General features: G+C 44.0%; 1 protein-coding gene across 4 annotated transcripts in view; it reads right to left on the bottom strand.

The window, feature by feature from the left end:
* ST3GAL4 (ST3 beta-galactoside alpha-2,3-sialyltransferase 4) overlaps positions 1-8,080 on the bottom strand; it is a 236,268-nt gene extending 228,188 nt beyond the window's left edge. Inside the window, exon 1 of one of the 4 annotated variants that reach the window (XM_070765425.1) lies at positions 7,640-8,080. The gene's annotated coding sequence lies outside the window, so the exon portion shown is untranslated. The remainder of the gene's footprint in view (positions 1-7,639) is intronic. The other 3 variants (XM_070765432.1, XM_070765428.1, XM_070765433.1) reach the window with 3 other exon arrangements.
* Positions 8,081-22,546: the final 14,466 nt, after the last annotated feature.

Raw genomic sequence — 22,546 nt, 5'->3', positions numbered from 1 at the left:
GTACAATGTCTTCTTACCCTTTTGAAGCAGAAAGCACATGACCATAGGCTTGACAGTGAGTTGCAAAGGGCATCCAAAATTAAATGTATTTTTCTACACATCTTTCTTCTTTAATTTCACTACCAGCTGTTTTTACAGTGTTTTAATCTTCCTCTTTCCGCCCGGCACTTTCCTTTTCTTAGAAAGAAAGATGACAGCCTGTTTATAAAACTTCTCATTTTTGGAGAAAGAGCTACACCCTTTGAGTCTCTAGCTCAGCCAGGCCTCTCAGAGTTCGCCAAGCAGAATATATCATATGACTTTTTTTTAAAATCACTTCTCCATTTTTTTCTAGCAGTTTAGTTAATTCTGATTTTTATACTGGCTGTGTTGCTCTAACAGTAAGATTGCCCCATGTTGAGAAATTAGTTCACAAATGCGCTTTTCAAGAAATGTTTCTTGGTTCATACTTAGTTTTGAAAAGTTAACATTTATCTGTTGCAAGTAAGTTGGGAGTAGAGCAAGGAGCAGATAATGAAATACACTGAGAAAACATTTCATTTGAGCTCCCTTTCCTTCTATGCAATAAAAGGCTGCCTTTGTTTGCTCTACGTAAATGAATTTGTTTAAAATTATGAGTATTTTGTCTCCCACATAAAGATCTATTGACCTAGCCAGTTGCGAGCTATAATCATCCCTTTATGAATGGCTAGAGTTGTGTTGATTATTTCAGATTAAAATCCCTTGAAATATTTCATCCATGTAGAGAGGTATTGCTTAGATAATTATCTGAACTCAAAAGCAAACACATTTTAATCATAATGCTTTGCTGAATCTTCTTTGAACATGCAGATCTCATTCACACAAATGTCATTGTCATCCATATTGTCTATTTCTGAAGTGGCAGCTACATTTATATACCAATTTATTAGAAAACATTATGCTTGGCATATGAGATGAAGCCAAATAGACCCATAAGAGCCACTTACTCAGGGATGTCTACTTATCACTAAGCAAGAATAGACATATCCAAAGAGCTATTTGATTCAAGCTGTCCTCTAAATCAGTGGTCCCCAACGTTTTTTCCACCAGGGACCAGTTTCAGCAAGACAATTTTTCTATGGCCCAGTGGGGGCGGAAAGGGGCGTGGTTGGGGGCGGGATTAAGCATGGGGGTGCTGGTCCTCCCCGCCCCTCTTTCCCGCCATCGTCCTGTGGCCGGCAGAACCTGCCTCCCAAGCCCTCTTGCCCAGCGGGAGCTAAGCGCTGGAGAGAGGGGGTCAGGCTGGCCCTCCTGCCTCCCCCCAGCCAAAAACGCAAAAGCGCCCCGCGGCAGAAGCCAAAAGAGGCTTGAGCCTCTCGGTCCTTCCCGCCCCTCTGTCCCATCCATCGTCCTGTGGCCGGCAGAACCTGCCTCCCGAGGCCTCTTGCCCGGCGGGAGGCGAAGCGCTGGAGGGAGGGGGTGGCGGCATGAGGGCCGGCAGCTGCTGACTCCACGGACCAGTGCAACATGCCCCGCGGCCCGGTACTGGTCCGCGGCCCGGTGGTTGGGGACCCCTGCTCTAAATGTATCATGACATTCCTTGAATTAAGTCACCCATCTTCTCTTTTTTCCCCCGTCTTCTTTTAAACATCAGTTCACTGGTACTTCATGGATTACCACCCAAGAGATGAGAATATAACTGCCTAGTTCTTCAACATTAACCAACTGTGGGTTAACACAAACGATTAAGTCCTTATTGCTTCATTAACCATGGTTTTAATAAACCACATTTCGCACAACAAAGAGAACCAAAACTTAACCAACCAGGTTTTGTATAGCTGAGTCTAAAACTAGCCTCAGAGTTCTCCTCCTCTCTGTCTCGCGTGCAAATTGTAAGTCCGTGGGGGCAGTTTTCTTCAACTTTTAACAAATGTCCTATGTACACAAAAACACAGAATGATATGGGGAGGGGGGGTGGGCGTGTCTCCCGGAAATGTGCTTTTTTGCCGCAGGGATTATTGGGGGGGGGGTGTTTCACTGAACAACAGCACACAGCACAGAGTCTGGCGGGACCCAGGGGAAGAGCCTTCTCTGTGGCGGCTCCGACCCTCTGGAATAAGCTCCCTCCATAAATTAGAACTGCCCCCACCCTCCTTGCCTTTCGTAAACTCCTGAAACCCACATCTGTTGTCAAGCGTGGGGGAACTGAAACATCTCCCCCTGCCTATGTAGTTTTTTGTGTATGATATGACTGTATGTATGTTTTCATATATTGGGGTTTCTTGTTTTTTAGACTTTTTCAATGTATGAGTGTTATTTTAGATTCTAACTATTAGATTTGTCATTATATATTGTTTTTATCATTGCTGTAAGCCGCCCCGAATCTACGGACAGGGGCGGCATACAAATCTAATTAATAATAATAATAATAATAATAATAATAATAATAATAATAATATGAAGTGCATATAACAAACCCTTAAGAAAACCATGGAAAAATATTTAACAGGGAAGAAAAGAAAAGAGGAGAGAGATGGAGATAATGAGACAAATGTAAGTCTCCCAAAAACTAAGAGGAGGAAATATGATGAAGGAAGCATAGGTAGCGCTTGGCTTCACTGTGACTATGATGGGAGACGAGGAAAGACCAGTATGTTTACTGTGTCTAAAAATGTTGGCAGTGGGCAGCATGAAGCCAAATAAATTAAGGTGTCACTTAAAAACATTACATAATCACGCTGATAAGCCGCTTGAGTTTTTTCATCAAAAGCGTGCTGAGTATTGCAAACAATCGTCCTGGCAGAAAGTTGGGGGGGGGCACGAAATGTTTACGTCTTCGGGAGGGGGGCGTAAGAGAAAATAATTGAGAAACGCTGCCTTAAGTACAGGCAGTCTTCAACTTACATCAGTTCATTTAGTGACTGCTCAAAGATACAATAGCACTAAAAAAAGTGACTTACAGTCGTTTTTCACACTTATGACCATTGCAGCATCCCCATGGTCCCGTGATCAATATTCAGATGCTTGGCAACTGGTTCATATTCATTTATGATGGTTGCGGCTTCCCGGGGTCATGTGATCCCCTTGTGCGACCTTCTGGCAAAGTCGATCAATGGGGAGTCCAGATTCATTTAACAACCGTGTTACTAATTTAACAACTGCAATGACTTACTTAACAACGGTGGCAAAAAAAAGATAATAAAATGGGGCAAAATTCATTTAACAAACATCTCATTTGTTAGCAGTAGAAATTTTGGGCTTAACTGAGGTCAAAAGTAGATTACCTGTACTGTACATTGAGGTCAAAAGTAGATTACCTGTGCTGTACATTGAATTAACTGAATTGGCTGAGTATCCACTGGAAGGACCAGCTCATCAATGAGTCAAAGCCAAGTCTAAAGTATTTTCTGACTCCAGCCAACAAGGAAATATATTTACTTAACTCCACCAAAATTTTGTGGCTGTTAAAAACCATAGGAGGGGTTCAACTGTCTAATCTACATCTATATAGCTGGACTTCCTGTGGATAACACTAAGCTGCAAAGTCAAGACAACAGAAGAAAAATAACCTGCTCTTTATATCTTAGCTGCTCTCTTTTGGCACAACACAAGCAGAAAAGCAAAATAGGATAATGCTGTTATGGTACTGTGGTTAGAATTTGGGACAAAATTATTCACTGCAAGGGCAAAGTGAAGAACTATCAGTGTCATCCCTACCTCTTAGAGAAAAGCTAAGCCATAAAAGCAATAAATACATAAATAAGACAATTTTGCTCTGGCAAGAGCTAAAATGTTTTAGCTTTCATGCGTGAGCAGAAATTGTCAAGCTAAAGCGGTGCCATTCTGCATAAAAGACAAATGACCCAGTTTTCAATTGTCCACTTTATTTAGCTCATTAAACAAGCCGAAAATAAACAAAATATAGTGAAGTTGGGCTTATAATACTTAAAAAGCCAATATCCTGTTAACGGGAAATTAATTTTTGAATTTATCTTTGACCCCTTTCTAACATTCTTATACACTAAAAGCAGGCTATGTACTGTATGTGTATTTATGTGTGCATGTGTGTATATGTTTCCCATTCATTTATATGCTTATGTTCTCAATTACCAAGCCAGCTCCCAACAGAACAATAATAAACATCAAAGCTAAATAAAACCCATCCAGACTAAACTACACCAATCATAAAGCTATCAAATCCATAAACAAAGAAAACATTACAGCAGAAAAAAATATCTACAGAAAAGCAATGAAGACGTATAAGCAGAAATGCAATTTAAAAAGCAGACAAATCTCTAATGCTAGCAATCAAAAACAGAAAGCAAATAGGGATGGCTGTTATGATGGGAAAGCAAATGAATAAAAATCCCTTTTGAGAATTTTCTTAAAGCTTGACAAAAAAAACCCACCAAAAGAAATGGAATCTCAAAGTGTTGATGCTGTCACTGAAAAGGCCCTACCTAAGAAATTTATTTATTTATTTATTTATTATTTGGATTTGTATGCCGCCCCTCTCCGAAGACTCAGTCATTTGCCCACAGTCATTTTTTTCCAGGAAGGTCATTGAGGAAAGTTTTCTACAAATAATAGCAACAACACTTAGACTTATATATCACTTCACATTGCTTTACATCTCTTTCTAAGAATTCAGATTCAGCATATTGAAAACAATTTCTGGGTCCTCTTTCGACTGACCTTGGAAAAATGGGAGGCTGAGTCAACCATGAACTGGTGAGAATCAAACTGCTGGTAGTAGGCAGAGTCATCCAGCAATTCTACATTCTAACCACTGCGCCACCGCTCTTGATGGTGGTGCAGTGGTTAAATGATGGTTAGATGACCAATCGTATGGAGGTAGCCTTTCCTTGGAGTAAGAGGAATATGAGCCACAGAGAAATTTATGTGTGCATCTCAATCTCAAACAGGAATGATATGTGCCTATAACTCCAACTCAACACTCTCAACACAAGCCTAGTTGCCACGTTCTGAACCAGTTACAAGTTTCATATGTCCCATCAAGGACAGCCTTATGGACAAGTGCAATATTTTAAGCCAGAGTGAAGTAATTGGCAGGTACCAGCAGTCACTTCAGTTCTCATCCAGAAGGGGCGCAGATGTTAACTTCTGGAAATCTTAGTTACACAACCAGCACACTGTTCAACCTTGAACCCATTGTTCTCAGGAAGAGAAGGTTCTTAAAACAGTCAAAAATTGAAGTTTTACAAATTATTCTGAAGACTCAGGAAAGTGAATCTATTGTGCCTTCCTTGGACTCCTACGTACACCAGTTTGATTTTTAAAATAAATTCAGGCCTTAGCCCTGATTTAAAACACAAACAACTGTAGAGATTCATACCAAAAAAAGTCAATATGAACCACTGAATCACTTCCCAACATCATAAAACCTGCTATAATGTGAGTTTAACTCCAGACTTTCACAGACCATAGCAATTGAAAAAAAAACACCACCATGCAGTTTATCCAGTTCCCGTCAGATTATTAAACTAGGTCTGATTCATTTAAATTACCCAATGCAAGAATACTTTTAAAACTTTGTAGGATGCATTGTAAGACTCAAAGTTATCATGAACAAGAAACCACTGGATAAAAAATGAAGGCCATCACCTCCAGATGTTCTTGAATCACAACTCCTCTCTCAATAGACAGGCCAATAAGCATAGAAACATAGAAACAGAGAAGACTGACGGCAGAAAAAGACCTCATGGTCCATCTAGTCTGCCCTTATACTATTTCCTGTATTTTATCTTAGGATGGATATATGTTTATCCCAGGCATGTTTAAATTCAGTTACTGTGGATTGACCAACCACGTCTGCTGGAAGTTTGTTCCAAGCATCTACTACTCTTTCAGTAAACTAATATTTTCTCACATTGCTTTCGATCTTTCCCCCAACTAACTTCAGATTGTGTCCCCTTGTTCTTGTGTTCCCTTTCCTATTAAAAACACTTCCCTCCAGGACCTTATTTAACCCTTTAACATATTTAAATGTTTCGATCATGTCCCCCCTTTTCCTTCTGTCCTCCAGACTATACAGATTGAGTTCATTAAGTCTTTCCTGATACGTTTTATGCTTAAGACCTTGGTAGTGTAATGCAATATCCAAGGGGCATATAATGTCCATCCACAAACATGTTTTCTAAAGACCGAGAGAAACACCTTGGAATTCTTTGAATTACGTGCAAAGGCCAAACAGCTTTTAGCAATTTGAACATTGACCTGTTGCCGACGCTGCTGTGAGAGGAGGCAGCCCTTATTGTGCCTTCTCCCCAAGTTGTCACACTGTGACAAGTCAAACTTCACAACAATCTGGAAAAGCTATTGCTCCAGGCAAGGTACTCAACAGCCTAGCACGTGCTTCTCATACAGAAGGCCTCTGTTTCTTCTCCAGTATTTGAAGTCATGTCACCTGCATTTAATGAAGCTCCTCTTCTTGGTGGACTATTTGAAGGTCCGTCAGGGAAGGAGGGAAGATCAAGGACAAGAGGATGAGGTTTGCATCCAGATCAGGGGTAGGCAAAGTTGGGTCTTCTATGACGTGTGGACTTCAATTCCCAGAATTCCCGAGTTAGCATGATTGGCTCAGGAATTCTGGGAGTTGAAGTCCACAAGTCATAGAAGAGCCAACTTTGCCTACCCCAGAATTCCAGATGGCTCAAGGCCTCCAGATAAGGAAAAAAGAGAAGTAGACTCTCAACTCAATAACCAACTCATCCTAAGACAGGCTTTTGGGAATCCAACAAGAAGCAAGAAGCAATGTTGCCCAAGCAACCCTTCTGTTGTTGGGTCAAAGCAGAGGTGGGCTGCTAAGATGGAACAGTGACATGTGCTCCGTGGCTCTAAGTGCTAGTAGTAGAGTCCAGCACAATAATGCTACTGCACCTGGGCAGGTAGCGAAATTGCGTACGGACACGTGCGTGTCCGTGCGCAATTTCGCTACCTGCCCAGGTGCAGTAGCATCATTGCGCTGGAGTCCACTAGCACTCAGAGCCACGGGGGCGAGCACCGTTCCACCTTAGCAGCCCACCTCTGGGTCAAAGCCATGCCAAGCCAGCTTTGTTTGGTCTGCCTGACCAGAGAGAAAAACCCGGCCGTGCCCATGCCCCCAGCCAAAGGCAAACTAACGGACCCTTTGCCACCTCGGAGAGGGCATCCAAAGCGCCCATGCCAGCTCCTCTGCCCAGCTCTATCCACCCTCACCCCCACGGCTTCCCAACCAGCCACACAGACACAAAGAAAAGGAACAAAAGGGAGGCAGAGCCCAGCTACAAGTTGGAACACATTTGGAGACGCAACAAAACTGCCGGGTGCAGATGCATCCTTCTGCTGCGGGAACCCGGCAGATAAGGAGCCCAAGCGCGGGGACGGGAGATGCCCCAAAGGGCGGGAGATGGACCGAAAAGAACCCGAAGCATCGCGCCGAGCACGGCAAGCAACGCAGCCCTCGCCTAAGGGAAGGCAGCGCAGCGCCGGCACCACCTCCCCAAACTGAACCGAAGGGGCGAGAAGACACCCCGGGCCGCCCCTGGAGGATGAGCAAGGACGGGGCAAGATGGAAGGGGATGCTCCCACCGGGGCCGGGAAACACACACACACACACCGCCTCTCCCTCGCCCCAAATCCCAGCTCCAGCCGGGTAGCCCCAGCGCGCACAACTTACCCTTGGCCACCAGCCATCCTCCGCGCCTCGGTTGGAATCCCAGCGGCGGGAGAGGCGAGCGGAGCCCTCCGGGGGCTGCTCCGCACCAGGAACGTCCGGAGAGCTGTGCACGGTCCGCGGCGGGAGGAGCCCGGGGACGAGCGTGGCGCGAGCGCGGCCGCTGCTTAAGTTAAGCCGAGGCGAGCGCCGGAGGAAGAGGAGAGAGAAAGGCAGCGCGCGGCTGGGGCGTCGGGAACGGTCCGCCCCTGCCTCGGCCACGCTTGCGCACAGAGGGAGCAGCAGCCCCCGGCTCGGCTGCGGGGGGCCGGAGGAGAGGAGGGGGCGGCCCCGGAGAAGCGAAGGAGGCCGAGTCCTGCAAGGCGCCGGCTTAGTGGATTGTCTCTCCAGCCGACGGGCTCGGGGACGCGCGGGGCTCGCCAAGCCGGAGCTCGCCAAACCGGGGCTCCCAGCCCGGGAAAGCGAGGGTCGCTTTAAGCGAGGCTTCCCCGATTGGCTGGGTTGGGTTTAAGGCAGAAAAGGGCTCGAGGAAGTTTTCGGGTTCGACGCGCAAAACGCGGATTAAGGCCGGGAGCTTGCGTTGCGCGCCGAGGCTTTTCCCCTCCCGGGAACGGGTTTGGGCACGGCGCGCCGCGGGGATGCAACAGTTTGTTTAAGCGGCTCGTCCGAGGTTAAGAGGGGGGCGGCTGAAGCCCGGGGCGGCCGCTTGGCGGAAGAAAAGCAGGTGGAGGTTTTCCTATCTATCTATCTATCTATCTATCTATCTATCTATCTATCTATCTATCTATCATCTGTGTGTGTCCTTCCTTCCTTCCTTCCTTCCTTCCTTCCTTCCTTCCTTCCTTCCTTCCTTCCTTCCTGCAGAAGAAACAATTGCTACCAACCTGCCTTCCATGGAGGGCCTGAATACTGCAGGAGTCAAAAAGAAGGATGGGAAAATATTTACTGACCCCTCACATCCTGGACATAAACTGTTTCAACTCCTACCCTCAAAACGTCGCTACAGAGCACTGCACACCAAGACAACTAGACATGTGAACAGGTTTTTTTTCCTGAATGCCATCACTCTGCTAATAATTCCCTGAACACTTTCAAACTACTTACTGTCTGCACTACTATTACTACTAGTTTTTTCTCAACATTCCCATTACCCATTTCCTCCCAAGGTATGACTGTAACTTGTTGCTTGTATCCTGAAGATTTTTTATTAATATTGTTTTCTGATTGCTTATTTGACCCCTGTGACAATCATTAAGTGTTGTACCTCATGTATCTTTCTCTTTTATGTACACTGAGAGCATATGCACCAAAGACAAATTCCTTGTGTGTATTGACCAATAAAGAATTCTATTCTATTCTACTCTATTATTAGATTTGTATGTCGCCCTGTTCCTCAGGCTCAGTGTGGCCCACAAGTGAATATATATATAATATAGAAATCTAAAATTAAAACATACTAAAAACCCCATTTCTTTAAAAAAAATCACTCACATTCAATCAACCTATATAACCCTCTACTCCTCTGCTCGCAACAGAATACCCTACGCAGCTAGACTTCCAAATTGTAAGTTACAATTCTAGGTTTAGAAAGCTTAGACCTATGCCACCTTAAACACAATCTAAGCATAGCCCATAAAATCATCTGCTGCAATGTCCTTCCTGTCAACAACTACTTTAGCTTCAACCACAACAACACATGAGCACACAACACATACAAACTTAAAGTAAACCGCTCTAAATTTGACTGCAGGAAATACAGGTTTAGTAACCAAATAGTTGATGCATGGAACCCACTACCAGACTCTGTAGTAACCCCCAAAATTTACTCTTAAAACTATCCATTGTTGATCTCTCCCGATTTCTAAGAGGTCAGTAAGGGGCGTGCCTAAGTGCACCAGAGTGCCTCCCGTCCCCTATCCTAAAGTTTCTCTTTTATTAGTATCGTGTACATAAATATTGTTATATCTTTGTATACCACAAATACATACTTGACAAAACAAATAAATAAAGTAAAACATTCATTCACTGGCTGGGGCTACATGAGGGAGGTTATTGCCCCTAGCCTGCCAACAGAAAGAGGTCTTTAAACTCTTGCGGAAGGCAGGGAGGGTGGGGGCAATGGGAATCTCTGGAATTTTGTGAATGGAAGGTTTTAAGATGGTGTCGGAGAACCATTTGTCAGAAATGGCAGAGGGTTTCCTGCCTAAACATAGGGGGGTTGGACTAGAACAGTGTTTTTCAACCAGTGTGCCGTGGCACACTAGTGTGCCGCGAGACATGGTCAGGTGTGCCGCGAAGCTCAGCAAGGGAGAGAAAGAAAGCAAGAGAGAGAGAAAGAGAAAGAGAAAGAAAGCAAGAGAGAGAGAAAGAAAGAAAGAAAGCGAGAGAGAGAGAGAGAGAGAGAAAGGCAGGGAAGGAGGGAGATAGAAAGAGAGCAAAAAAGAGAGGAAGGAAGGAAGAGAGAAAGAAAGAGGGATGGAGAGAGAGAGGAAGGAAGGGAAAGAGAGAAAGAGGGAGAGAAATAGAGCGAAAGGGAGGAAAAGAGAGAGAGAGAGAGAAGTTTTTTGTCCAAACTTTTTTAGCCCCCCCTACTCCCCCCCTGCTCAATGTGCCCCATGATTTTGTATATGTAAAAAATGTGCCGCAGCTCAAAAAAGGTTGAAAATCACTGGACTAGAAGACCTCCCATGGTCCCTTCCAACTCTTGTTATTCTACTGCAGTGATGGCGAACCTTTTTTTAGTTTGGGTGCCAAAAGGGTGCCCATATCTACCATAGCATGTGTATGTGTGCCCACACCCATAATGTAATGCCCTCTCCCCATGCATGCGCACAACTCCCATGCTGCCTCGTGTGTGTGCACAACCTCCCCGCCCCTTCCTGCATATGCACACAAAACTCACTGAAGCCTCTGGTAGGCCCTTAGGGCTGTTTTTCGCTCTTCGTTATCCCATTGGTCTGTTTTTCACCATCCCTATGGTTCAGGAGGCTTTCCTGAAGCCTGGGAGAGTGAAAATGGCTTAAAAGAAGGCTGAAAAACAGCTGGCCAACACATTTATTTATTTTATTTATTTATTGGATTTGTATGCCGTCGCCCCTCTTCGTAGACTCGGGGCGGCTAACAATGATAAAAATAGCATGTAACAATCCAATTAATAAAACAACTAAAAACCCTTATTATAAAACCAAACAGACACACAAACATACCATGCATAACTTGTAATGGCCTAGGGGGAAGGAATATCTTAACTCCCCCATATCTGGCGGCAGAGGTGAGTTTTAAGGAGTTTACAGAAGGCAAGGAGGGTGGGGGCAATTCTAATCTCCGGGGGGAGTTGGTTCCAGAGGGCCGGGGTCGCTACAGAGAAGGCTCCTCCCCTGGGGCCCGCCAAACGACATTGTTTAGTCGACGAGACCCGGAGAAGATCCACTCTGTGGGTCCTTATCGGTCGCTGGGATTCGTGCGGAATCATGCTGGAGCTGACATAGAGCAACGCTGTTAGATATTATTATTATTATTATTATTATTATTATTATTATTATTATTATTTAGATTTGTATGCCACCCCTCTTCGTAGACTCGGGGCGGCTCACAGCAATAATAAAAACAATGTACAAGAAATCTAATATTTAAAAATATCTAAAAACATCCCTTGTCCCCCACCTACAAACTTATCACGTTGCCCACAAAGATTGTGCCAGTGTCTAGTCTCTCCTTCCCTTCCTCCCCGATGGATGGATTTAGGACAGTGATGGTGAACCTATGGAAGGGTGCCACAGGTGGCACGTGGACCCATATCTGCTGGCACGCGAGCTATTGTTCTAGCTCAGCTCCAACGTGCATGTGTGTGCTGGCCAGCTGATTTTTGGTTTACAAAGACACTGGGTGTTTTTGCCTTCCAAAGAGCCTCCAGGGGGATGGGGGAGGCATTTTTGCCCTGCGCCGGCTCCAGGAAGGCCTTTGGAGCCTGGGGAGGGCGAAACACAAGCCAACTGGGCACACCAGAAGTTGGGAAACAGGCTGTTTCTGGCCTCCAGAGAACCTCCAGAGAGGCAGCGGAAGCTGTTTTTGCCCTCCCCAGGCATTGAATTATGGGTGTGGGCACTTGCACATGTGCAATAGTATATCCCCATGCTCTTTCGGCACCCGAGGAAAAAAGATTCGCCATCACTGACATAAGATGTCCTTGATATATATAAAGAAATACCATAACAGCAGCTGGTATGGCTAGGGCAAGCCCCAAATCCCCCAGAAGGTTGCTTTGACCAGGGGTAGATTCGAATAAGGGTTCCCTGGTACCACCTACAGCCCTTCACCATCACATACCACTGATTATCTTTAGCAAGATAATGGAAAAGAATGAGTTTGGAGTCTTATATAGGCCTTAAATACGAAACACGATGGAGAGTCCAAAAGCCAAGCCAGGATCAGTGGGAGAAGTTTGGAAGGGAGGGCTTGAGGGGAACAAATTCTCAGCTTTCAGAGAAAAGGATCTAGTGATAATCATTTTATAACGTGGCAAATCTCCCAAATTCAGGAGGCATTTAGAGAGGCTGTTGCTCAGAGGGATTAATATTGTAAACACTTGCAACATTCAGTTGCCATGTCAGCATGTATTTATTGCCAAACGTAGAGGAAAAAATGCGGCACTCGCTAAATTGGCATCACATTTAGCCAAAAGTTATTACTAGTAGTTTTTTTCTCATCATTCCTATCGCCCATCTCCTCCCACTTATGACTACATGACTGTAACTTGTTGCTTGTATCCTTAAGATTTTTATTAATATTGTTGCCTGGTTGCTTATTTGACCCCTATGACAATCATTAAGTGTTGTACTTCATGATTCTTGACGAATGTATATTTTCTTTTATGTACACTGAGAGCATATGCACCAAAGACAAATTCCTTGTGCGTCTAATCACACTTTGCCAGTAAAGAATTCTATTCTGTTCTATTCTACTCTATTCTGTTCTATTCTGTTCTATGAAAATTCTAGCTCATTACACTGTCTTGTACTCAAGTAAAAATAAACAGTTTTAAATGTTGAAAGAAATATACATTAATGCCGTACATTAGTGTTTGTAGTGTTCTATGGTACAGGTAATATGGGAACCTTGTAGGTCACAGTTCAGAAATTTGTATGGTACACTAAGGCAGTTCCTGTCCAGGTGGTATGAGAACTTTGGGGGAGAGCGAATTTCTTATTCGAATTCAGCATAATTCAGTCGCAAGCAAAATAACAAAGTCAAACTAGTGTCTTGGACTTTAAGAGAGCTGATTTCAATAAACTTGGACCTTAGGAAGGATTGCATGGTTGGAAATTTAAAGGCGAAAACAACTCAAGAAGCTTGGAAAACTCTGAAAAAATGGAGATTATAAAAGCCCAGTCTCACACAATACCACTGAAGAAAAAGAAACCCAAATTGAAACAAGCATGGTTGCATAAAGAACTCTGATAAATTGAAAGACAAAAAAGCTAAGTATAAAAACTGAAAAGGCTGGCTTTTGACAATGGGGGGAAACAGAACTCACTTAATGACAACATGATTCAGTTAAGTGTGGTGATTCATTTTACAACTGTAGCAAAATAAGTCCTAAAATTACTTAATAAAACTCCTTGTTGATCAATGAACCCGGTCAGTTTCTCAAAGAAGCAAATCCAGCTTATTCTTGCTTGAACTTAAGTCATCCTGAAATAAACAGGACAATTGTAAGCAACCATGGCTACATGTCAGCTCTACACTTTTCTTTGAGTTCATAGATATTATTATTATTATTATTATTATTATTATTATTATTATTATTATTTATTAGATTTGTATGCCGCCCCTCTCCACAGACTCGGGGCGGCTCACAACAGTGATAAAGAACAATATGTATTGACAAATCTAATAATTTAAAATCTAAAATAGCAATTGTACATTTAAAAAATCTAAAAACAAGGAACCCCAATATAAAAAACATACATACAGTCATATCATGCACTAAAACTACATAGGCAGGGGGAGATATGCTAAGTCACAATGTAATTTGATTGCAAATAGAGTTAAATTTTATTCCAAAGTATCGTGAGACTTCTCCAAATTTACAGGTTACCGCACAGAGCAAAATAATGCCAATAGCCCTGCTCTATTTGTACAAGCTGGTCAAGTCTGTAAAATGTTGGCAACCCCTGCCACCAGTCGCTCCCAACCATTCTGGGGCTCCTAGCCCACAATTTGAGACTGTGGCTATAAATCATGGTTAAAACAAACCATTGCTTTTGTGTGAAACTCCCCTTGTCTGCCTGCTTACTTCTCCCAATCTATGACCAGCTCTGACTGCTCCAACTTCAGCTGTGCAAGAAAAGGGGATTCACACTTGCCAGCTGAACAACCAAGTGGTTATCTGCATGACTGCCAAAGTCTAGTCACACTCTGGGAATTCCGAGGAAAAGTCAGGCGGTTGTTTCCTCTCCCATCCCACTGAAATACAGAGAATAGCTTTGATATTTCAAGCCCCAAACCTTTGTTTCAAAAACCCATCTTGAATTGTTGTTGTTGTTTTAAAGCACCTGGACATCCTGAGTTGTACACATCAGTTCAAAGGGTTGTTTGGTTTGCACCACAGGATACTCTGGATGTTATTTTTCTTTCTGGGACCACCACTGAAAAGTCCCATGTTGCACAGAGTACATACCACAGAAACCCTTTCCGAGTACAGTGGTACCTCTACCTAAGAACGCCTCTACTTATGAACTTTTCTAGATAAGAACTGGGTGTTCAAGATTTTTTTGCCTCTTCTCAAGAATTATTTTCCACTTACAAACCCGAGCCTCCGAAATTGTAACCAGGAAAGGCAGGGAAGCCTCTGTGTGGCATCTCTAGGAATCTCCTGGGAGGAAACAGGGCCAGAAAAGGTGGGTAAAAGCCTCCGTGAGGCCTCTCTAGGAATTTCCTGGGAGGAAAAAGGGTCAGAAGAGGTGGGTAAAAGCCTCCGTGAGGCCTCTCTAGGAATCTCCTGGGAGGAAAAAGGGTCAGAAGAGGTGGGTAAAAGCCTCCGTGAGGCCTCTCTAGGAATTTCCTGGGAGGAAACAGGGCCGGAAAAGGTGAGGAGAAGCCTCCGTGGGGTCTCTCTAAAAATCTCCTGGAGGAAACAGGGCCTCCACCCTCCCTGTGGTTTCCCCAGTCGCACACATTATTTGCTTTTACATTGATTCCTATGGGAAAAACTGCTTCTTCATACAAACTTTTCTACTTAAGAACCTGGTCCCAGAACGAATTAAGTTCGTAAGTAGAGGTACCACTGTATACTGTCTGTATTAATGACCTGTGTGTTTTATCATTGCTTATGAAAACTCTTTTGCAGAAACGGATCTATCGGGCTGCGTTCACAGAAGACGTAAAGTGGAAGATCCCTTTCCCGCAACACACAATCCTTAACCTTTTATATGCAGAGTACTGGCTTAATTACTGTGGCAAATGAGGCACAACACCTGGGCCATGTGCATCTCCTGGGCCTTTTTTGTTTTGAAGCTCCAGAGGACTGCAAAAAGGTGCTTTGAAGTATCTAGATCAGGGGCTGGGATCTGGACGCTTCCATGTAGGCTCAGGAATTCTGAGACTTGAAATCCACAGGACATTAATTTCATTTAGAAACATAGAAGATTGACGGCAGAAAAAGACCTCCTGGTCCGTCTAGTCTGCCCTTATACTATTTCCTATATTTTATCTTAGGATGGATTTATGTTCATCCCAGGCATGTTTAAATTCAGTTACTGTGGATTTACCAACCACGTCTGCTGGAAGTTTGTTCCAAGCATCTACTACTCTTCCAGTAAAACAATATTTTCTCACATTGCTTCTGATCTTTCCCCCAACTAACCTCAGATTGTGCCCCCTCCCAGATAATTTAATTTAATTGACTTCTATGCCACCCAATCCCAATGGGACTCAGGACGGCTTACAACAATAAATAATACATACAATAAACAAGTCAAATAATTAGTAATAACAACAGTAAAAACTGTAATAAACCTTAAATTTGCATATATACAGACACAGTTGCAAATCGGACGTGATGTTACATTCACGGCCCCTAGGCCTGCCAGCAAAGCCAGGTCTTCAGAGCCTTTTGGAAGGATAGCAGGGCGGGAGGAATATGGATATCGGGGGGTAGTTGGTCCATAACATCGGGGCAGCCACAAAGAAGGCTCTCCCCCTTGGGCCTGTCAACTTGCATTGTTTAGCCAACAGGACCTGGAGGAGGCCAACTACTTGTGATTTGATTGGTCTCTGGGAGGTATAGGGCAGGAGACTGTCTCATTGATAGGCTGGTCCTAAGCCATGTAGCGCTTTATAGGTAATAACCAACACCTTGAATTGTCACCGGAGGCCAATTAGTAGCCAGTGCAGTGCACAGAGCATTGGTGTTATATGGGTATACTGAGGAACACCCATGAAAGCTCCCGCGGCTGTAGTCTCCGAACACTTTTCAAGGGTAGCCCCATGTAGAGCACGTTGCAATAATCTACACAAGAGATAATGAGTTCCTTGGTAAATCAAGGAGATCTCCGGATCTATTGCTTCGGGGAAGCTGCAAAGGCTGTAAAGCGTCATAGTTCCCCACCCCGATCTAGAAGCAAGAGCATCACACCTGTCTGCTGCTTAAAACAATGATGTCTTTTCCCAATTAACCAGGTTCAACCAGTTCAAAAAGTTTCACAAAGCTATGTTTCAGGCCATCTCCAAAGCCTCTGCTTTCAGATCCAAACTCTTGTGCAAGCCTATTTTAAATCCCTTCAAAGCCAATTATTTTGGCCCCACCTATTTGTGTGATATCACCGTAACAAACTCAAACTCAACCCAGACAAGACGGAGTGGCTGTGGGTCCTGCCTCCCAAGGACAATTCCATCTGTCTGTCCATTACTCTGGGGGGAGAATCATTGACCCCCTCAGAGGTGGTTCGCAACTTGGGCGTCCTCCTCGATCCACAGCTCACATTAGAGAAACACCTTTCAGCTGTGGCGAGGGGGGCGTTCGCCCAGGTTCGCCTGGTGCACCAGTTGCGGCCCTATTTGGACCGGGAGTCTCTACTCACATTCACTCATGCCCTCATCACCTCGAGGCTCGACTACTGTAACGCTCTCTACATGGGGCTACCTTTGAAAAGTGTTCGGAAACTTCAGATCGTGCAGAATGCAGCTGCAAGAGCAATCATGGGCTTTCCCAAATATGCCCATGTTACTCCAACACTCCGCAGTCTGCATTGGTTGCCGATCAGTTTCCGGTCACAATTCAAAGTGTTGGTTATGACCTATAAAGCCCTTCATGGCACCGGGCCAGAATATCTCAGGGACCGCCTTCTGCCGCACGAATCCCAGCGACTAGTTAGGTCCCACAGAGTGGGTCTTCTCCGGGTCCCGTCAACCAAACAATGCCACTTGGCGGGACCCAGAGGAAGAGCCTTCTCTGTGGCGGCCCCGACCCTCTGGAACCAACTCCCCCCAGAGATTAGAATTGCCCCCACCCTCCTTGCCTTTCATAAGCTGCTTAAAACCCACCTCTGCGGCCAGGCATGGGGGAACTAAGATACACTTTCCCCCTAGGCCTTCACAATTTTATGTATGATATGTTTGTATGTATGATTGGTTTTTATATAATGGGTTTTTAACTGTTTTTTTAGTATTGGATTTTTTTGTACTGTTTTACTGTTGTTGTTAGCCGCCCCGAGTCTGCGGAGAGGGGCGGCATACAAATCCAATAAATAATTAAATAAATAAAATATCACTAGCCATGTCCTACACGGTGATCCTTGGATTCTTCCTCCTCTCTCCTTTTATTTGGGGTGGGTGGGGTGGAGAGCAGCCTTGGCCATTAAAAAGTTACCTATCCTCAGCCTAGCATGTTTGTGAAACCAGCGGTGAATTTCAGCAGATTCTGGAGAACTGGTAGTGGAAATTTTGAGTAGTTCGGAGAACCAGCAAATGCCACTTCTGTCTGGCCCCAGAGTGGAGTGGAAATGGAGATTTTGCAGTATCCTTCTCCCACGAGTGGTGAGTGTTCTACCGGCATGTGCCAACCGCCCATAATTAGAGGGTAATTTAGTCCAAGCAGACACACACACATACGATTGAATGCAAAAGAAATGTTCTTTATCAACAGAAGAGAAGAAAAAACTCCCTTTTAAACTTCAAAGGGATTTCTTCTACAAACAATGCACAGTTTAGATGCAAACCAGTTTCTAACCCAGTAACTGGGAAATTGAGTCCACTAATGTTCTCCAAACAGTGATAAACACTCACAATGAAGTATAATCCGGAGTCCAGGAATTCCACACGCAGTCTTGAATACAAACAGGAAACAACAATCCACGGTCTTGACGAAACTATGATCAGATAATCCTCCACAATGGCCAAACTAGCACGCTGCTCTTTTATCAGCAGCTCTAATTACTGGAGCCCCACCCAAACACAGGTGGCCTCTCTTATCTCCTGTAATATTTCTTAAGTTGTTCTCTCCTATGCATAACTCTACGCATGCGTGGGTCAGTCATACATTCCTGATCTGAATCCAGCGAAGATAAAGATGATTGATCTCCTCCTGGGCTGTCAGCCAAGCCCCCCTCTTCCATGTCACCCACACTTCCTTCGTCAGAGGATACTTCACTGGCAGACTCTGTCGGGAGCCAAACAGGCCTGTGGCATGTGGATGTTTCCCCCACATCCACCTCCACATTCCTTGGGACAGGAGCTAACCACAACAGTGAGGGAACGGGAATTCTGCAGTATCCTTCCCCTGCAATGCCCACCAACCCATGTTCACAGAACCGGTAGGCAAAAATTATGAATTTCACTCCTGTGTGAAACCAGTCAATTACAGAATTCAGCCAGGTACAAATATTCTGTGTCTCAACACATGTTTCCTTGCTTCTCTACTTTCACATGGAAAACTTATCCTTCCCTTTGGATGTCTCGGCAACTGTTGTGGATGACACACTTGGAAGAGGAGTTATTTTGTTGTGCATCTTTGCAAAACCAACTGTCCTCTGAGAAAAGTAGTTGCACCATCTGCTCCGGAGAAAGTGATGGCATCATCTAAGCCAAATTCCACTGCAGCTGTTATAAAAACCACAGACCATTAAGAACTGGCACTTTTTTTCCCCTTTTTCCATCCCCATTCCTCTTTCTTCGTATGCTGTGTCTTTTTACACCGATAAGCCCAAAGACTGCTTTTCACTACTGCAGAAGCCATGATGGCAATGGTTTAGGTTAGGGGTCGGGAACCTTAAACACTCAAAAAGCATTTTTGGGCCCGTCTCCCACAGAAAACAAAACACCGGGAGCCACAAAACACTTTTGACATCTAAAATGAAGATAGAACTGCATATATTATTTTTTTAACCTTTATGCTATGTATAAAAAACTATAGTGTGTTGCATTTATGAAATCAATGAACTCCTACAGAAAAAACATTTTTTTTTTTTTGCATGCAACAAAAATGGTTTGAACTCAGAAAAAAAATAGGTTGAAAACTTCAATAAATCATGTCCCTGTGGGTATGGCACATTGGCAATTGGGACACATATTTTGAGTGACGGAGTCGCAGCAGAGGGATGAAAGTGACACATTTGGCTCCAGAGCCACGGGCTGCAGACCCCTGGTTTAGGTGAAAGGGTGGGCTAGTGAAGCTTTAAAGTATGTTTTAAGCATCAAAGTTGATATGAATAGCCAACACTCCAGAAGATATGTTTAAGTTACAGAAGGATCTTGACAGGCGTGAACACTGGGCCCTATCTAACAAAATAAAATTCAGTGGTGAAAAAAGTAAGGTTCTACATATAGGTAGGAAAAACCTAATACACAGGTACAGTATTGGTGGTACCTGGTTCAGTAATAGTAACTATGAAAGGAATCTTGGAGTCTTACTGGACAATCACTTATATATGAGCCAGCAATGTACTGCAGCTGCCAAAAAAGCCAATGCAGTCCTACACTTCATTAACAGAGGATCAGAAATCACGTAAAGTATTAGTACCACTTTAGAAAGGCTTTGGTAAGGCCACACTAGGAATACTGCATCCACTTTTGGTCGCTATGCTGTCAAAAAGATGTTGAGACTTTAGAAAGAGAACAGAAAAGAGCAACAAAGATGATTACGGGACTGGAAGCTAAAACTTTTAAAGAACAGTTGCTGGAATTGGGTATGTTTAGTTTAATGAAAAGAAGGACTAGGGGAGACCTGATAGCAGTGGTCCAATGTCTCAGGGGTTGCCACAAAGAAGAGGGAGTCAAACTATTCTCCAAAGCACCTGAGGGCAGGATAAGAAGCAATAGGTGGAAACTAAACAAGGAGAGAAGCAACTTAGAACTAAGGAGAAATTTCCTGACCGAACAATTAATCAGTGCAACAGCTTGCCTCCAGAAGTTGAGAATGCTCCAATACTAGAAGTTTTTAAGAAGAGATTGGATAACCATTTGTCTGAAATGGTAAAGTGTTTCCTGCCTGAGCAGGGGGTTGGACTAGAAGACCTCCAAGGTCCCGTCCAACTATGCTATTCTGTTAAATACAGGAAACAGTCAATCTAACTTTCCCAAATTGGATAGACTTATTGTGCAAACCAACACACAATTAGCTTCTGCCGAAATTGTGAGTCATATTGATACACCCCAGGAATCACTTCCCCTGTGCATAGGGAACACCTCTCTTTTGATTGACTCAGCAATGTTCTCCCTAAAATGCAGATGGCAAGTGGTTAATGCTGCTCTTCAGGGGCAGATTCTGGATCCTTTTCCTGCCAGTTAGCTCAGAGTCACGCTGTGCACACCCGCGGCAACCAAAAAATAGCTTCTGCGCATGTGCAGAAGCAAAAATTAGCTTCTGAGCATGTACAGAAGCAAAATCCAAGACATCGACAGAACCAGCTCTTTGTCATCATTGCCAAACTACTAAGGGTTCTAAAGAACTGGTTAGAACTGGTGTAGGTTCTTACCATCTTCTTCCCCTATTTTCTCTTTGGCCTGTTATGACCCAGTTCTTTCTCTGGCAAGTGACAATAAATCAATATGGAAGACATTGGAAAAAAAATAGCAAATGAGTGTTGAAAACCATACCTATTCATCCTGGCCCAATTCACAATGACAACCCAATGAATCTGTTTGTTCTGAGCTCTAATTGTATATACTTAAAACACAGATCAACTTTGAAGACCTATATAATTTTTTTAATGAAAAAACCATCCCCCAGGATACGAGTTCAAAATTTTTGTGTTTGGCAGCTGGTGGCATATATTTTGCAATGGTTGCGACATCCCAGGATGAAGTGATTGCCATCTGCAACCTGCCTAGCCGGCTTCTGCCAACGAGAGTCAACGGGGGCATCTGGATTTGCTTAAGCATCACATTATTCATTTAATAACTGCAGAGATTAGATTAACAATTGTGGCAAAAAAAAAAAATAACAACAATTGGGCACTGACCTAAAACTGCCTTTCTTGGCAATGGAAATTCCTATCCCAGTCCTCCTGTCCCAGCAAAAAACTGTCTCTCCCCCCCCCCCCCAAGCTGAAGCCAGCTAAATCACTAAAGATAGTGGAACTTTTACTAAAGAACTTAATTTGTTCCGTGACCAGGTTCTTAAGTAGAAAAGTTTGTAAGTAGAAGCAATTTTTCCCATAGGAATCAATGTAAAAGCAAATAATGCGTGCAAACCCATTAGGAAATAAATAAAAGCAAGGAAAATGGGTGGGAGGAGGAGGCAGAAGAAGAGGAGGAGGACAGTCGTTGCTGAAAAAAGAAGGTATGGTGAGGGGAATCCAAAAAATCCCAAATTTTAAGGCTTTAAAAAAAAAAGAGGGACTCTAAGGCTGCGAGGAGGAGCACGCGCCTCCCATACACTGCTCCAGAGAGAGAAACCCAGGCGGGCAAGAGGGGGGAACCTCTCGCTCCTTTGACCGAAAGGCAGTGGCTGCTGCTGCCACCTGCTGCCTCTTCCTCCCCATGCTGAAGGGCTCCCCTTTCCTCTCGCTTGCTCGCTTTGTAGCCGGCGCCTTTCCTTCACTGTGTTAACTTCTCGGTTTGGCTGAAGCCAAGTTGATTTGGCCGGGGCGAAGCGCCACCTTTTGCCTTGCTACACCCAGATGCTCTGGGAGGCAATCTCGCACTGGGTGTGCGGGAGGCAGCACCAGGAAGTCATCACAGCAAAGGGGTTTATTCCCTCTCCAAAGCGCCCAGAGAAAGGAATAGAGAAAATTTGTGTATGGTATGCTAGTGTGTATGATTGGTTTTTAACTTGTGGTGTTCTTAAAATTAATTTAATATTGGATTTGTCTTGTATTGCTGTTGCTGTGAGCCGCCCCGAGTCTGCGGAGAGGGGCGGCATACAAATCTGATTAAACTAAACTAAACTAATATGTCCTGTTCACTTTGGGCTGCCCAGAGCAAAGGGAGCGTTTCTTTTCTCTGGGAGCTGGCAGAGGTTTATTCCCTCTACAGTGCCCAGAGAAAGCATAATGCTTCTTTCACTCTGGACTGCCAAAGCTTTCTTAAGCGCCACCAAAAGGCTCCTCTGGCAGCCCAGAAAAGCCCAAGATGGCCAGGATTAAAGGGGAAATGGCAGGAAACTGGACGTGCCTTCGTGCCACTCTCAAATTTCCTGGAAAAATTTTCCGGGCTCAAGTTCTTAAGTAGAAAATGGTTCTTAAGAAGAGACAAAAAAATCTTGAACACTAGGTTCTTCTCTAGAAAAGTTCTTAAGTAGAGGCGTTCTTAAGTAGAGGTACCACTGTATTTGCAATTTTGGTGAATAAACCGTACCTTGATTGAAATACTAACAGTGATAGAAATAGAATTCTGCATTCTTCTAATTTAATAGTGAATTTATTCTGCAAGAACAGGTCTTTGTCGCAATAACAGAAGGGGGGGGGGGGAGAA

The sequence above is a fragment of the Erythrolamprus reginae genome, chromosome 12 (assembly GCF_031021105.1).
Source record: "Erythrolamprus reginae isolate rEryReg1 chromosome 12, rEryReg1.hap1, whole genome shotgun sequence".
Classification (NCBI taxonomy): Eukaryota; Metazoa; Chordata; class Lepidosauria; order Squamata; family Dipsadidae; genus Erythrolamprus; species Erythrolamprus reginae.
This window is presented reverse-complemented; position numbering and strand designations above follow the sequence as displayed.